Raw genomic sequence first — 18449 nt, 5'->3', positions numbered from 1 at the left:
CGGACTAGTCTACTAGGACGAGCAATCGCCATATTGAGTAGCGTACCCCGGAAGAAAACATTATTTTTGTATTAAACTTAGATGGCGTTTGTCATTCAGCGGGCTGTAGGTTGTGTAGTGTATTCCGCAAGAGGTCGCTGCCACTAGAAGAGTTGTAGACGTTGTAGTTGTTAGGTGTAGTTCTTAGTTTTTCTTATACGAGCGGATAGATGGCGCAATAATTTGTATACTACCGCATCATTTGCGTTTCTATGTGTGAACAGCGCATCTGTACACGTGTCATTGTGTGAGTTAGTTGCTTTGCTTTGCAGTAAACATTCGATGTTTTAGATGAAAATGGTCTTCATTTCACAGCAAGATGTGTTATTGTTAATCGTGTAAACACTAGCAGAAGTAGTGACTGCAAATTTTATAGATTTCCAAAAGTAGTGTGGAAACAAGAACAGCGCAATAAATGGATAATTGCCGTAAGGAGAAAAAAAGTAAGTCACCTAACCTAACCTCTAAAATCATATTACCTTCCTTAAATACGCAATCATTTGATTTATGTTATAATCGTATGAAGTTTTAACCGTGAATTATTTTGTTACAGTCCCGATGGATCTCTATGGCACCCAATTTGCAGTGCTCACTTTATCGGTGGTAGAAAGGCTGATGAACAAGTCAGTCCCAGTTATGTTCCAAGGATATTTCCCCCGCAGTAAAAAACAAAACGGATTGACGAAAATGCGGCAATATCGAGGTTTCAACGTTATATGGAACGAAGAAACGCGAAAAAAATAGAAGCAGTTAATGCTATTAATATAACTAATACAAGTGACTTTGAATTGCTGGAAAACAGTGTCAAGAATATTCTGCTCGTATGTTGAAGAAATAGCAGCTGGTACATCAAATTAGGTTTTTTGGCCAGACAAAAATGTTGTGCAGCAGACAATGCCAGAATGCTTCTGTCCGGAGTAGGGCTTGCAATTCGAATATTCGAATATTCGAATTTGTCGAATATTCGGCCTGTTTTGATATTCGAATATTCGGCCGCTCAGGTTTCGAATATTCGAATATTTTTTATTACTATAAAAAATCTATTTAATCCGCTGCAGTTACAGTACTTACAGTTTCTGTGTGTTTTCCGGGTATTTACAGTGAATGAGTAATGGGTAGGTACCCAAATACGAAGGAAATAATATTTTTTACTGTATTCCTCTCGATAGACTTCGTGAATATAGTGAAACCTAACTCAATTTGAAAGAAAACGAAATCAAAAAGTATGTTATTTTTACGGTGCATAAGTTTTAAGTTAAAGGGTCATTCTGTTTATTAAGACTAAACCTTGCCCGCACTTATCGCAATTCTCAAATTTGATCATACCAAACCTGCCCAACTAGGTAATCTAACTATGCACCTTTAGCTGACGAATAATCCAGTAGTCAACTAACTTTTTCCCTTAAATATTCCAATATTATATAATTAAGCCGACCATTAATTAAGGCCTCTGAGTGACTACAAGTTAATTTAAATCAGAAAATAATTACCTACTAAAAAATAGTACATTTCGATGCTAGTGCGGAAGGTATGTCATTACTTCACGAGTACCGAGATATCTTGCCACAAGCCGCAGGCGAGTGGGAAGACTCGGGACGAGTGAAGAATGACATTTCCGCACGTGTATCGAACGACGTTTTTTAATACAGTTGCGAAAAAATAAGTAAAACATTGTTAATCGTACACTAAACAAAAGTGGTAACAGTGACAGCTCGCTTAGACGTCGTCTTTAAGTATATTATATCTATGGGCGTTTGGCAGCTATTCCGTTCCATTCAGACACCTTATTAAGAACGGAATTTTCAATATTCAATATTAAAAAATAAACGTGTTATAATGATGAAGAGGTAAGTATTAAAATATGAAATATGTATATTTTTCATATTCTTACATTAACAGTAGGTTTTTATGCTGATTACGACGTTTAAAGGAAACTAATATTAACACTCATCAATAAGTAGTCGTGAATTGGAACAAGTATAAATTTAAAAAAATTGGAAAAGTAAAAAGCACTAGTTCGACATAACCAACTTTCCGCACGCTAAACAGCTACGTAAAGTAGCACTTTGTGAGCAACTGTATTAAAATAGTACATTTCGATGCTAGTGCGGAAGGTATGTCATTACTTCACGAGTACCGAGATATCTTGCCACGAGCCGCAGGCGAGTGGGAAGACTCGGGACGAGTGAAGAATGACATTTCCGCACGTGTATCGAACGACGTTTTTTAATACAGTTGCGAAAAAATAAGTAAAACATTGTTAATCGTACACTAAACAAAAGTGGTAACAGTGACAGCTCGCTTAGACGTCGTCTTTAAGTATATTATATCTATGGGCGTTTGGCAGCTATTCCGTTCCATTCAGACACCTTATTAAGAACGGAATTTTCAATATTCAATATTAAAAAATAAACGTGTTATAATGATGAAGAGGTAAGTATTAAAATATGAAATATGTATATTTTTCATATTCTTACATTAACAGTAGGTTTTTATGCTGATTACGACGTTTAAAGGAAACTAATATTAACACTCATCAATAAGTAGTCGTGAATTGGAACAAGTATAAATTTAAAAAAATTGGAAAAGTAAAAAGCACTAGTTCGACATAACCAACTTTCCGCACGCTAAACAGCTACGTAAAGTAGCACTTTGTGAGCAACTGTATTAAAATAGTACATTTCGATGCTAGTGCGGAAGGTATGTCATTACTTCACGAGTACCGAGATATCTTGCCACGAGCCGCAGGCGAGTGGGAAGACTCGGGACGAGTGAAGAATGACATTTCCGCACGTGTATCGAACGACGTTTTTTAATACAGTTGCGAAAAAATAAGTAAAACATTGTTAATCGTACACTAAACAAAAGTGGTAACAGTGACAGCTCGCTTAGACGTCGTCTTTAAGTATATTATATCTATGGGCGTTTGGCAGCTATTCCGTTCCATTCAGACACCTTATTAAGAACGGAATTTTCAATATTCAATATTAAAAAATAAACGTGTTATAATGATGAAGAGGTAAGTATTAAAATATGAAATATGTATATTTTTCATATTCTTACATTAACAGTAGGTTTTTATGCTGATTACGACGTTTAAAGGAAACTAATATTAACACTCATCAATAAGTAGTCGTGAATTGGAACAAGTATAAATTTAAAAAATTGGAAAAGTAAAAAGCACTAGTTCGACATAACCAACTTTCCGCACGCTAAACAGCTACGTAAAGTAGCACTTTGTGAGCAACTGTATTAAAAAATATCTTACATACCTAGGTTTGGTTTAGATGATTAAAGTTATATTATTTCACTCAACGGCGCATTTATAATAAAAGTTTTATCTAGAAATATTGAATACGTCTTATTTTGGCGTTTTACTTGTTTTTATAAATGTGGGCATCTCATAGTAGGATGATAAAATCTAGTCAATTAAGTGGATTTCTGCAAAATATCATTAGTTTTAGCAATATGTGAAATAAGCTTTTGAATAAAACGATAATAAACCGATTTCTCGTTCTTTTTCTTATTTTTTATAATATTCGAATAATTATTCGAATATTCGAATATGTCGTCAGAAAAAGTCGAATATTCGAATACCTGAAAGTTTCGAATATTTGCAAGCCCTAGTCCGGAGTATAGTAACACTAGTCATTATTGATTGTACAGAGTTTCCTATAGAAGTACCATCAAGTGTTGATAATCGTGTGTATTGCTACTCACTCTATAAAAAGTGCTTATTAGTATTACTCCAAGAGGCTTCATTTCGTTCAAGTCAAAAGTAAGTGGTGAAAGAAAAAGTGTCTCCCAAATAACGGTAGTCAGGATTAGTCGACTACTTAGAAAATGGGGATATTGTATTGGCTGATAAGGGATTTCCGGCAATAAAGAAGGTAATTGATGAAAGTGGAAAAGAAATTGCTATTATTATGCCACATTTTCTCCAGAATAAAGGTGAATTTACAAGGGAAGAGACCGATGCAACTTATAAAATAGCTCGAGTCAGAATTCATGCCGAAAGAATAATGCAGCACTTAAAAATTTATCAGATACTACATAAAATACCTGTAAATTTATTTTATCATATTGATGATATATTACATGTTTGTTGTGTACTGATAAACCTGCAACCACCTATATTTTCAAACAAATAAAACAACAGTTATTTTTTACAATATTTACATTATTTAAAAAGCTATTAAAACATTTTTAATTTAAATTTGTTTTTATTTCACACAAAACCTGTAAATGTTATGTGACTTTTCATGTCTGAAGGACCCTTATTGCACATGGAGCATAAGGAACCACAGACATGACCGCCACATATTTATAACATGGGCCTGTGGACCTATGAAAATGTGTCAGTCAGGTTAGGGTTTAATATGACCAAGCACTGGACTGATCAACATTTTCATAAGTCTAATGTACAGTCAAGTTCATAAATGTGTGTACATTTTTTCACCATATTACAATGGATAAAGGTAAAGAAATTTATACATATTTATGAACTCGACTGTACATACCATTTGTCATATATTTCTTTATTTCAGTCACATGCATAAACTTACAGCTAAGGATGCCAAAACGCTTATGCGATAGGGACAATACATACATCAGAACCAAACATAGTCTAAAGATTCAAACATTAAAACAAAACAAAAACAATCAAATAAGGTCAGGTTAATATTTAGGTATGCTAGGATTCTAAGATATTAAAATGTTGAGTTCCTTACTTACAGCTAGGTATGTGTGTTGCTAATTTTAACAAAGTGTGATACTGCAATATTCGGCTACTTTACTATACTTACATATAAAAAAAAAAACAGGAATAAACATTTTGAGTTAACAACATTTAAACATATAAATTATTATTTTTAACTAAACTTAATTAATCAGTATGCTTCATGCCTGTATGACAATGATGCTAACTGTACTTATTGAGATCAGTAGTACCTTACCTTTTATTACATATTTTAAAAGTTAATTACCTAACATTGTATTGATTATATTTTTACCTGTAAAACTATGCTTTGGCTGGTTTTTCTCACTCAAAGTTTGGTTTGTTCTTGTAGAATACAAGAGCGATAGATAATGAGCGAAGTAAAATTCTTCACTTTTTAGAATTTCTGCTTTAATAAAGTCTTCGTCTCTGTCTGCTCTTACTATACAATACAACTACCTTTTGGTGAATATATAAAGAAATCACACATATAATAGTCATACCAGTGTCATACACTTGCACTTGAATTTGGGTATAATATAATATGGTTTGCTTCTTTTTAGTTCTGGTTGATCATTCACAAACTGCAAATATTACACTAATTATATTGTTGTTTATCAAAATCTACAATAGGTTGGTTTTTACAAGATACAGGACTTCTACTAACATTCTGACACATTCATTGCATATGTATAACAACACCGTCTACACTAGTGCACAACCAAGGCTGATCTTTGCTAACAATCACTCTGACACAAGAAATTCTTAGTCTCCTCGCCGAGTACCACTCTTGACACATTGATTGTTCTATTGTGTCACTACATAATTTAAAAATTTCTTTATCTGCCAACACAACATTAGCTTCATAAAAGTTTTTTAATGTTTTTTCTATAACTAGACTAGCTTCACTTTGGTACACATCAAACTCTTTTCTAAAAATACTAAAGTTTTCAAGACATGTAACACAATCTTCTTTTTGAATATTAATATCAGTGTGTTCTACTAAATTTTGGATAACTTTGCTAACGGAAATTTCAATATCTTCTGTACAATTCATTTCAGCAGCTTCCAGTAAGTACACGTTTTAAGGCACAATCTTCCTTTAAATCTGAGACATCGAACTGAAAAGCTTCACACTTGTGTTTCTTTGATGTAGGATACATTTCGTGGAAGTATCTCCCTTTGGAATACTTTTCGTTCGTAAATTGTGGGACACTTGGCTTGCCCCATTTTTGTTCCTGGCTGGTTTTAGTGGTGGTGATTGATGTAGTAAATTAGTGCTGCAATGTGCTTGCATTTGCCACTTTTTTAATAAACACAATCGCATGTTACACTAGTAACATGACGATTGATATTAAGAATTAAGGCTGCCTTGTACGCAGTCGCCGTCACAGAGGCTTGACGAACCACTCGGGCTTTGATTATGTAGCTCCTGGCCTGGCGCCTTGCCAAATGTCTTGCACCTCCAGTACGTGCCCAGCTAACACCAAATTTTTGCCCTTATTCATTGTCTCGAGCTGGAAGACAATTTCATGGGTTATGGCACGAAACCCTGTTCCCGTCACAAGCACGTTCATTTTAACTGAAAACCACAATGCTAATGTAATTGTCAATACAGCCATCGTCCAAAAATGTCGAATATACTGTAACATCATTAGATTTCATTGAAATTATTACGATGTTTACTTACTTCTCGTTTGAAAGTTCGCGAAAGAAAGATAGAAAGTTGCGCTCGCTACGTGGCGCTGTGGTCGTGCATGGTCGGTCCCAAATGTCCGAAAACATGACTACCTATTCGATTTTTCGAAGATGTATTTGATACGTAAAGGTGTATCCAGATTAAACAATTTTTCGCCAATCTGATTAAATTGCCCGATCGAATCGAGAGGTGCGGACGCAAACGCCAATTTGGCTCGCCGAATTCACCCGCCGATAATGAACGATATTACCTACCGATAAAATGAGGTGCGGACGCAAGAATACCAATTTGTGAGGCCAGTATTTTCGTTCTGGGGCATTTTTTCAATTTAGAGGGCTCTAATATCACCATAAATCTAAACTTGGAGATTGACGCCAATTACATTTCTGATCAAATCGACCAATTTGATCAGGCCCGACAGGATAAATCACTTTTTGAAGATGTCAATAGGTATTGTAATTTGTGATGAATTGTATACATAAGTACATATTGTATTCATTTTCTTTAACATGACTACCTAGAGTCAGACCGAGAAAAGTCTGCAGCGATTTTGATAGCCCATACAGTGCAAGTGTCATTTTAAGGCACACAATAATTGCACACCGGCTCACAGTGTGGGATTTCCGATCAGTTTTGACTATCTTCATTTTTTAATTCATCGCATTAACCTCATCAAATTAATGCTCAAAGTGAAGGTCCAAAATTTTATCATGCATAGTTTTGGAGATAATCAAAAACTCGAGAAATGTCCATAGAAACCTAAGAAATGTAATTTCTCATTTTACGTGCATCTTTTTTAAATATTCTATTTTAGATCTATTAGGGCTGTTCTGAGGTATTCCATTCATCAAAAAAAAGTTTAATCTATGATCCAGAATGGCGATATATATTTTTTTTTACATATAGAAAAATAATTTTTTTTCTCGATAATCCTACAATTTTAGCATTTTATTTCTAAACAAAACGGTTCTATGCTACGATAGGCAGTACTGAAAAAAAATTGAACGAAAATAACGCAGGATTGCCGAAATATGTATTTTTTAATATTTGGGTCAGGGCTGTCACCTTTATCTCCGGTGGTGTACCTACATAGTTAAAATGTCTGTAAATCCAAATGAAACACAAGCGGCCGTATCTGAAAACCGTAGTAACACAATAAAATATTTATTGTTGTAATAATTAAGCATTTATTTGGTATATCAAGTATTTAGATTGTTTAGTGTGTTTTCGTTGTTGTTTGAGTGTAGAGTATTTTGTTGTTACGCTTGCCTGAAAAGCATTAACTCTATAGTAGAACGAACGGCCATATCAGGCCACTGTGACATATCTCTGATGAAGAATATGATGTGGTGTTGGGAAGGCGTCCCTCGTATATGTATTTTTTGATGTGAAACGTAAGTGAAATGTCTTTAAAAACCCGTAGGGGTCAGATCAAAAACTAAGTAATTAAGTCCGACTTACGCCTGACTGCATATTTCTAATAGGTTTTCCTGCCATCTATAGGTAAAGACCTATTTTGTGTATTTTTTTTTTCAAAACTTTAGACCCAGTAGTTTCGGAGCTAAAGGGCGGGGGGAATGGTCATTTTTTTAATCGTCTCATTTACCCCCCAAAAGTGCCCCCTATGTTAAAAATTAATTTATTTACGTTACATGTCCGTCTTCGGGTGACAGACTTACATATGTGTACCAAATTTCAACTTAATTGGTTCAGTAGTTTCGAAGAAAATAGGCTGTGACAGACGGACAGCCAGACACACGAGTGATCCTATAAGGGTTCCGTTTTTTCCTTTTGAGGTACGCAACTCTAAAAAATTGTTATCAAGTTCACACATGACTGTGAAGAACGTTACACAAATTGCTGTCGAAACATGTCATGGTTTTGTCAAAAGCAGCAAGATAGAAGAAGAAATTCTTATTCATTCGGATGATGATGATAATGATGATGAATTATGACAATTCTCAATAAAGAGTTAAATTCAAAATTTTCTTTGTCAAAAACTATACCTATTGAAGTATTATTTCTTAACTTCAAACTTGACAACCCTATTTCCATAGAAATCGGAAAAAAACTTAGAAATGTTATAAATCCTAAATCCCGCAAGATTAGCTTTTGAAATTTTGAGGAATTATAGTTTATAGTCTATTTTAGTTTAGGAATTATAGTCGGATACGTCATTACCAAACTCAAGTGGAGCTGCATGGGCGGGACATGTTGCCAGGCAGAGTGATGACAGGTGCGCCAAAATGTTAACGGAATGGTGGCCGCTTACAGACGAAAGGAGTGCCTGGCGTCCGTTGGCTCGTTGGGTGGATGACATCCGGAAGACTGCGGGTCACTTCTGGATGAGATTGGCTCGGGACCGGGATAAGTGGCGTACTCGAAGAGAGGCCTATGCTCAGCAGTGGGCGATAAAAGGCTGATATGATGATGATGTATGATGATAGTTTACCTTATTTTAATTACACTCTATAAAAAATAAAAGGCTAATATTGGAAAATATATTTTAGCATCTTATAACTTTTAATTCAAAGGCACTATTAAGATGCTGATATTTTGTACAATTATTGAGTATCTTTCACTTAAACTCAGTAATAAAACTTGCGGCCACATTGACAATACTTTAGGAAATAAACCGATAAACATGATTTCTTAAGGTCATTGACCTCATCTACAAAAAAAAAATATTTTACGTAAACTAAGCAAGATAATCACACGGGAGTTTTACAGTGGGATGTAAAATATTATAAAGCATATAATAAAAATATAAAACGAAGGTGGTCAAAACTGATCGAAAATCCCACACTGTGCGGCTGCGTGTGCGTGACGAGCACGTGCGCGTTCGGCGTTGTAGTATACAGATCCTTAGGCCCCGTTCGCACGGCAGCTTTTTCAACGCGCGTTAAAAAAGCGTTTGAATGACACAAATGGATAACCATGTATGTATTCACACGAAGGCGGTTTTTAAGCGCGGCGCTTTTTTATCGAGCACTGTTCGATTTTCGGCGTTGAGCGTTGGCGTCAAATTGAATAGACCATACGGAAATCCGTGTATCTGTTCTCACAAGCGTTGAAAAAGCGCCGGCGCTGCTGTCAGTTGGCTGTCAAGTGTCAATTTTTGGTGTCAATCGTCAAGATTATTAATAGTTTCACCTTAAAAATGTCAACTTATGCTTACAAATTCCTGAAATATTCAAGCTATATTCAAATAATACGTCGTAATAGCAAATAAAGTATGGCTTTGCTGAGATGCGTACGTGGCAGTACGACTCACAAGTGATTTTTAAGCGTTCATATGAACACAAATATTGGAAACGGTAAAAAAGCGCCAACGTCGGGTTTTAACGCAACGCTTTTTAAGCTGTCGTGCGAATGGGGCCTTATGAGAGACGGCACACCGCTTGCATGACGTGTGCGTGTGCGCGGCGTACGCGCACGTGCACGTCACCATAGATATAATATACTTTTATTTAATCGTATGGCATAGTATGATAAACAGAAAACAAACAGTTATAAATGCAGATTAAGTCCAATCAGCCACTTGGTGGCCTCGTCGTTAAGGACGATCAGGTCTTCAGGAGGTCCGTTGGCATAGCGCGTTATGGGGCAATCCTCTATAATGTGCTGAATTGTTTGTACAGTCTCGCCACAAATGCAAGCCGGGGATTCCACCCATCCACAGCGGTGTTTGTAGTAAGCACAACGACCATGGCCAGTGCGAAGTCTGTTAAGGTTGCACCAGTGCCGTCTTGGGAGGTCAGATCCTTTAATTATGGCACCTGGGGTGATTCCGGAGCCCAGCTTTCCCGCCATCAATGAGTTCCACGACTGTGACCACTCACGCTTCAGGTTGAAACAACTATCGACAAGGCCCTTAAAGATACTGTAAGAGGCATTCCTAGATTTTAAGCGACAGTTGGCTGGGTTCAGAAACTCCGTATGAATTGGTAGGGCTGGGTTCTTTTGGATCCTTGCCGCTTCTCGCATCAGGGCCTCTTTCCTTCTCAAGTCTGGCGGAGCGATCCGAGAAAGCACTGGAAGCCAACGTGCGTGTGGGGGACAACGATTACTCGCGTCCGCAGGAAGATTACCTTAGATACCCTGCACGTGTCCCCTGGGTGGTGCTAAAGAGTAATCAACTTTGGCTGCTGCACTGCACTTCTAACGAGAGCCTCGCAGCAATAAACAGATACGATTTCGTCCACTGCTATCACGTAAAATCACATTATAATATACTTAAAGATTACGTCTAAGCGAGCTGTCACTGTAACCACTTTTGTTTAGTGTACGATTAACAATGTAACTCCACCTTGCTGTAGCCATGTCGATAAAGTCATAACGATAAACTATCGACATTTCTTGCAATTTTAATTTTACTTCAAAGGTTTAACGATACCTAAAATGAATAAAAACGCTTTTATTCTTTATTGTGGTTATCAGATCACAATTTTATCGTCACGCCCCAGCAGGGAACGAAGGGAAAGTTCAGATATTTAATTAAAATACATAAATACCTACTAAAATATGTGTTCCGCAATAATTGAATTATTTTATTATATTCTAATATATTGCGCTGACACGCTAGCGGCGTCCTACGTCCCATCGACCAGCAGGCGTGCTGGCGCGGCGGCGGACACTCGGGAGCGTCAAAAGGTAGCCAAGTACAGCTGTCTCGGCGCCCAATACGACTTCGTTGCGTTTGGCGTCGAGACGCTTGGTTCGTGGGGCAGAGGCGCACAGATGCTCCACAGGGAGGCAACGGGCGACCCCCGCGCGGGCAGCTTTCTCGCGCAGAGAATTTCAATTGCAATCCAGCGCGGGAACGCTGCCTGCGTGTTGGGCACCCTCCCGAGGGCACCAAATTTTGATAGGTATTTTTAATTTTTAGTTTTAGTTATTTTAATTGTAGTTAGTTTTAGTTGAGGGAGGCAACGGGCGACCCCCGCGCGGGCAGCTTTCTCGCGCAGAGAATTTCAATTGCAATCCAGCGCGGGAACGCTGCCTGCGTGTTGGGCACCCTCCCGAGGGCACCAAATTTTGATAGGTATTTTTAATTTTTAGTTTTAGTTATTTTAATTGTAGTTAGTTTTAGTTTTATATTCTTATTGTTTGTCTTCTAATATATTCAGTATCCATTAGCATTTTAATTATGTTTATGTTTAACGAAGATATTGAAGCTTCAATTAATAGCTATTTCGTTCCACTGTGTAGCGTTTATCGATATATAACATGATTAAAATCGACTTTTCACATCCCTAAAAGAGCACACATGGGCCATTTTATTTAAAGTTGTCCCCTACACTTTTTTTTTCAAAATTGGGATTTTTTGTGTTATTTCTACTCAGAATCATGTGCTCTTTTGATCCTAATAGGAGAAAAAAGTGTCCAAAGATTTCCATACATTTTTCGATCTTTCCATTCCGAAACCGCCATACAAAGTCTATGAAAAAATGGTAACGGAATGGGAAAAAACCTTGGGACACTTTTTTTCTCCTATTAGGATAGAAAGAACTCGTGATTCTGAGTAGTTCATCTTGTCAACAGTATGGTTGTCCTTTTTTGACAAATGGCATTGTTAAAAGAGCGAGGAGAGAGAAGAGATACTAGTTGCTGCGCCGTCAAAGTGAACAGACAACGTTGGGGCCTTGCAAGTCACGCACACGCAAGCCGGTGTGCAAAGGCCTTTAAATGTCAAACTTCTATGAAATTATGACGTGTAAATAACACTTGCACTGCATGGGCTATCAAAATCGCTGCAAACTTTCCTTGGTCCAACTGAGTTGGACCAACTCTATTCGACTTTTCGAAGATATCTATCACTTTTTTGTAGGTAGTTAACTGTTACTATATCCAGCATTACTTACCTTTTTATTACATAATTAATATAATTATGTTACGAGTATAATATTTGAGGTTGTCATGGTACCCAGTGTAAATAAATAATTATGTCAATAGAAAAATAGAACTTTAATTTGCGAAAAATTATCAAATATACTTGGTCAAGCAGATCTTGTCAGTAGAAAAAGGCGACAGATTTGAAAAATGTAGGCGCGAAGGGATATCGTCTCATAGAAAATTTGAATTTCGTGCCTTTTTCTACTGACAAGATTTGCTTGACCATCTATATATTACAAATAGGTAATAGTTATTTGTTTTACAAGGGGGCAAAGTTGTTGTTTAACCGCTCGTGCTAATATTGATACCCGAGCAAGCGAAAGATTCCAAAATTGAACCACGAGCGTAGCGAGTGGTTCGAAAAATGGAATCTTGAGCGTTGCGAGGGTTTCAAAGCACGAGGGTTAAACAAAATTTGCCCCCGAGTGAAACACAAAATTTTTCACCACACCAACCCAAAGCAAATATTAAATGTAAAATATCAAACAAAATCAAACCAAATCAAATCCAAATGAATGTTATTAAATATTTATCATCCAAAATCATCATTTAAAAGTCAATTCTACCAGCAAACATAAGAAAACAACTCAAAATTTGCATTTCATTACTTTGCCTCACACGTGAATAAGATGCAACTTTGCTATCAGTTTTTGAAGTGCAAAGTAAGCCTTTCCGAGCTGGTGTGGTGAAAAAATACTTAAATGTAATGTATCGTGTTACCGCGCGTCGGTAACATTAATATTATGTGAAAGAAAAATGTATTACAGTTATTAAAATTAATAAGACATCGCTAATGCTATTATCCGTATGAATATATTTATATATTTTTTTAATATCAAACAGCTTCAAAAAATATGCGTCAAACGAAACGCATTCAGAGGGCCTACTGCGAACCACGTTCGACGTGTCGCCTCCCTGTCGCACTTACGTACAAATTTACAAGTGCGACAGAGGGGCAACACGTCGAACGTGGTTCGCGGTAGGCCCTCAGTACGGGCAAGTACGGGTATGGTCGAAGCGCCATCTCACGAAATCTATTATCAACATTGAGGCAAGACGAGAGCATGACGATAGTTGTCATTCAAACCCGTCAGATGACATTAATACAGAATCACACTTATTGCAACCATTTGCAACATTTGACACTACTAGAGACATCTGCTGTACTTTTGGGAACTAAATATAAAGTCACGCTACTCAATATTGCGATTGCTCGTCCTAGTAGACTAGTCCGTGCTAATGGTCAATATTTAGAGAGTATACAGGAGATGCTTCAGTATTCCCAAAGACACTATCAACCTGACTAGTCATTCATCATTCAAAAGAGGGATTTAGTGCTATGATTTTTCACTAATATATACGAGTATCATAAACTCTATTCTTTTCAGGTTTAGAGCCGCAATAAAGAGATATCTCTTGTTAGCCTATGACAGAGCCGTAAATGAATTGGCATTATACTTGTATTAGTATTCCTATTCAGAAGAGGGAGTTTTAGTTTTCTTTCCTTCTTTAAGGCTAACGTCAATTTTCTTGCCTCCCCCTCTCTCTTTATGGTATAGGATCTAGTTGGGCAAAGTATAACACAAGGTTTTTCACTTTGTACTTTTCCCTTTTCACAGTTTCTTAACTGCTATTTTTCATGGCCAGTTAGTCATACAGTTTAGGATCCTCAGAATGTATATTTTTGGTTTGTTTGGTATATCACGGCAACTGTTTGTTATCGACCTAGACCAACATTTGTACACGACCAAGACGGAAACCTTCCTTTTTTCCCGGCAGGTTGAGACAATTACTGTAACTGCATTTCATTATCAATATCGCGCCAAACCCGCTAATAGCAATTCTGCTGCTCGTCGTTCTAAAATAAGGTGACACACCATTTGGTCGGCTACAATGATGATAACGCCCACTAAGTCGTGCATTGGTTCATGACCATGCAGATCTTAAATGCGAGGCCGACTGTGCAGACATCGAACGATAAAGCGACCAATAAGACGTCCGCTACCGTATTAATGGTAGACCATGAGACAACGGTGTTTGTTTAACAAGACAACATCATTTCAATGTCATTTCAGAGGACGATGCGATATCATCTCATAGGACGACGTATTAATGTCTCACGATACGACAAAATGTAGTCTTATGGAACAATGCAATGTAGTCCTATGGGACGCAATATCCTCTCACGGGACGATACCACAGGATGGCGCAATGTCTTCTCACATGATGACGTAACTCATCGCGATGCCTGTCGTATCACAGGATGACGCCTTATTGTTTTACAGGACGACGCTTGATGTCCCACAGGACGATGTCATGTCATCTCACGGGACTGAGTGAGACGCGCAACGATGCTTGTCGTCCAACGGGACGACGCTGTGTGCCATTTATACCCGTAGGTATTCTTTTTATGATGATGGCTATAAGAGCTCACTTAGTCTCATCGCTGGGCCACGGGCACTGAGCGGAATGTCACAAGGTCTTTTAACGAGACGATGCTCGTCGTCTTACAAGACGCTGCCATGTCGTCTGTCAGGACAATACCATGTCGTGTGTCAGGACGATACCACGGGACGACGCCTTGTCGTCTCACAGGACGACGTCTTGTCGTCTCACAGGACGACGTCTTGTCGTCTCACGGTACGACGCCTTGTCGTCTCACGGGACGACGCCTTGTCGTCTCACGGGACGACGCCTTGTCGTCCCACAGGACGAGGCCATGAGGCGTAAGTACCCGTGTACTTTTTATGACGGTGCCTCTAGGAAGGTCACTGCGTCTCGTCGCTGGGCCATGGGCACCGAGCGGAATGTCACGAAGTCGGAGGTTTTCAAAATATTTTTACGATTTAAATTTCTTGATCTTTTTAAACTTGCTTTGTAAACGTGTTGCTCGGCTGAGTTACAAAAGCGTACTGAAGAGAAAGCAGCCGAGCGCTGGCAACCGGGCGACATTAGTACTTGGGTAGCGCGATAGATGGCGCTACTAGTTGATGAATTCGCTTGATTAGGGCTGAGTTACAAGGGTGTTATCTCATAATGTGGTTCAAGCGAAGGCACGGACACCTAAATACCCGTAGGTATTCTATTTATGGTGATGGCTAGAGCTCACTTAGTCTCATCGCTGGGCCACGGGCACTGAGCGGAATGTCACAAGGTCTTTTAACGAGACGATGCTCGTCGTCTTACAAGACGCTGCCATGTCGTCTGTCAGGACAATACCATTGTCAGGACGATACCACAGGACGACGCCATGTCGTGTCACGGGACGACGCCTTGTCCTCTCACGGGACGACGCCTCGTCGTCTCACGGGTCGATGCCATGTCGTCTCATGGGACGACGCCATGTCATTTCCCGGGACGACGCTTGTCGTCTGACGGGACGACGCCATGTCGTCTCACGGGACGACGCCATGTCGTCTCACGGGACGACGCCATGTCGTCTCACGGGACGACGCCATGTCGTCTCACGGGACGACGCCATGTCGTCTCACGGGACGACGCCATGTCGTCCCACGGGACGACGCCATGTCGTCTCACGGGACGACGCCATGTCGTCTCACGGGACGACGCTTGTTGTCCCACAGGACGAGGCCATGAGGCGTAAGTACCCGTGTACTTTTTGTGACGGTGCCTGTAGGAAGGTCACTGCGTCTCGTCGCTGGGCCATGGGCACCGAGCGGAATGTCACGAAGTCGGAGGTTTTCAAAATATTTTTACGATTTAAATTTCGTGATCTTTTTAAACTTGCTTTGTAAACGTGTTGCTCGGCTGAGTTACAAAAGCGTACTGAAGAGAAAGCAGCCGCGCGCTGGCAACCGGGTGACATTACTACTTGGGTAGCGCGATAGATGGCGCTACTAGTTGATGAATTCGCTTGATTAGGGCTGAGTTACAAGGGTGTTATCTCATAATGTGGTTCAAGCGAAGGCACGGACACCTAAATATGTACTTACCCAAATTAAATTATTTAAGTTTTATTGAAATATTATTGTAAACATCTATCGACATTCATGCATTCTCTAAAAACGACTTAATAGTTCACTCTAAAAAATGAAGACCAACTAAGAGCAGTTTTCTCTTAGTTGACGTTAAGTTAATTACAACAATAACGATCTTATATAAATCAAAGAAAGCTGATTACTTAAAACAATAAGTGTATCTGTGATTGAACTAATAAAGTAGGTATGTTATTAATCCTAACAATTGTATACTTTACATCTATTATTATCTTGTTGGCATAATTATGTAACGTAGGTTAATTCAATCCTTAACAAATTAATTAAAACAGATAAAAATGTTAATAGTTATGAACATTTTAATAGTTAATTTGATTATTTTGTCTTTGTTGATTTACATAAGATTTGGTAGTTCAATCAACTAAACATATATGTAATATTTAGAACAACGAAGATAAAACATTCAATCCCATTATGATCAAATTATTGTATTAATTACGAAACTAATATTCCATTCTACTAAGAATTATTTGTTAAATCGATTTTCTTAATAATTCAATTAAATAATCGGTTAATCCGATCAATCAAGAGTTAAGTGGGGGGAGCGCCTGTACACCCGCTCTCCTACCCGCCCGCGCCACTCTCGCGGCGTGTGCCACCGTGCGAGCGAGCAGTCAGTCCCAGTAGCATGCAGTTGCGTTAAGCTCATTCAATTACTTATTCCTCTGGAAAAACCTGGTGTGTACAAAGTTGAGTGCAGTTGTGGTAGTTCGCACATTAGGCAGACCAAACGCACTATTGCCTGCAGAATTAAAGAACACATCGCTGCGGTCAAGAACAATGACGCTCGCAAGTCAGCTATTGCCCTCTCCTTGAGTCGGGTACAATAATCACTGGATCGAGTTGCATAGTCCTAAGGTCATTTCGACACCACTATATACCAAGATTGGTAAGAGAAGCCATTGAAATTCACAAATACAAAAATTTCAATCGTGAAGATTGGGTTTTAAACTGTCAAATGTGTGGAATCCTGTGATTTGTTTGTCTAAAAATAACCAGTGAAATCCGAATCAAACTCGCGTAGTGACACTGTGAGTGTAGTGTACTTTCAAAATGTTTAAATGAATAAATAACATCTTATTATAATATTTTTTTGTTTTATTCATTTACCCCCTTTTCATAAAACTTTACGGGCCTGATTTAGTTTGATTATGTTTTATCCCTTTCTTTGTTGTAATATTTTATTAACTACTTATTCGTTTAAATTTGATAAATTTCCTTTGTGCTAGTTTTTATACGCGCCGTGCTCAATAAATGCTGGTCCTCGTACTCGTATTATACTCAAGGCATTAGTCTTAAATACTAAGTAGGTAATACAGATTACAGATTTATTTCAGATCTTTTTGAGGATCGGCCTAGACCGGTATGGTTTCACATTTCACAAGCACGCCTCCTCCCATGTTTGTAAAGCTAAACCGGTCTAGGCCGATCGCCAAAAAGATCTGAAATAAATGTATATCTTAGTATTTAAGACTAATGCCTTGAGTATAATAACGAGGACCATCAGCATTATTCAGCACGGCGCGTATAAAAACTAGAGATCTGAAAGAAATGTATTAGCATGTATTAGTAAATGAGACAAAGTAAGCCATAGTACAATTGAACAAGAATGGTATTGTACTAAACAAGCTTCATAGTTGAAATGATTAAACAATTAAGATTCAAATTGAACAATATCTTAGTTCAGGCTAATAAAATGCATAAGTCGGTGTAATCATGTTCTTAGTTGATCTTATTTGGGTCAAATAGTTAATACAGTAATTCTTCATGTTAACATTGATTTACATCTTAGTTAAACTAACTTGTTTGTTTTAGTTGGTACAGTTACGTATCCAGGGTTGGGCAAAATACTAGCTTCCACGTATTTCAAATACAAATTACAAAATACATTTTTAAAAGTATTTGAAATACCAAATACAAATTACTTTGGTGACGGGTATTTGAAATACAAAATACAAATTACAGTGTTTAAAATAATGTATTTCAAATACAAAATACCTTTAAATTTTTTTGTTTAATCATTTAGTTTTTTTTAACGAATATCCTTTCCTAAAAACTTATAGGGTCATTGCGCTAGTTTTCG

At 37.9% G+C, this 18449-nt stretch overlaps 1 long non-coding RNA gene across 1 annotated transcript; it reads left to right on the top strand.

The window, feature by feature from the left end:
- The first annotated feature begins 359 nt into the window (after positions 1-359).
- On the top strand, positions 360-770 carry LOC134805577 (uncharacterized). Its single transcript, XR_010146324.1, has 2 exons — positions 360-482; positions 593-770. It is a non-coding gene; the product is annotated as an uncharacterized LOC134805577 (long non-coding RNA).
- The last annotated feature ends 17679 nt before the right edge of the window (positions 771-18449 follow it).

The sequence above is a fragment of the Cydia splendana genome, unplaced genomic scaffold (genome assembly GCF_910591565.1).
Source record: "Cydia splendana unplaced genomic scaffold, ilCydSple1.2 scaffold_42_ctg1, whole genome shotgun sequence".
NCBI classification, from domain to species: domain Eukaryota; kingdom Metazoa; phylum Arthropoda; class Insecta; order Lepidoptera; family Tortricidae; genus Cydia; species Cydia splendana.
Note: the sequence above shows the minus strand (reverse complement) of the source record. Positions and strands in the feature narration are given on the sequence as shown.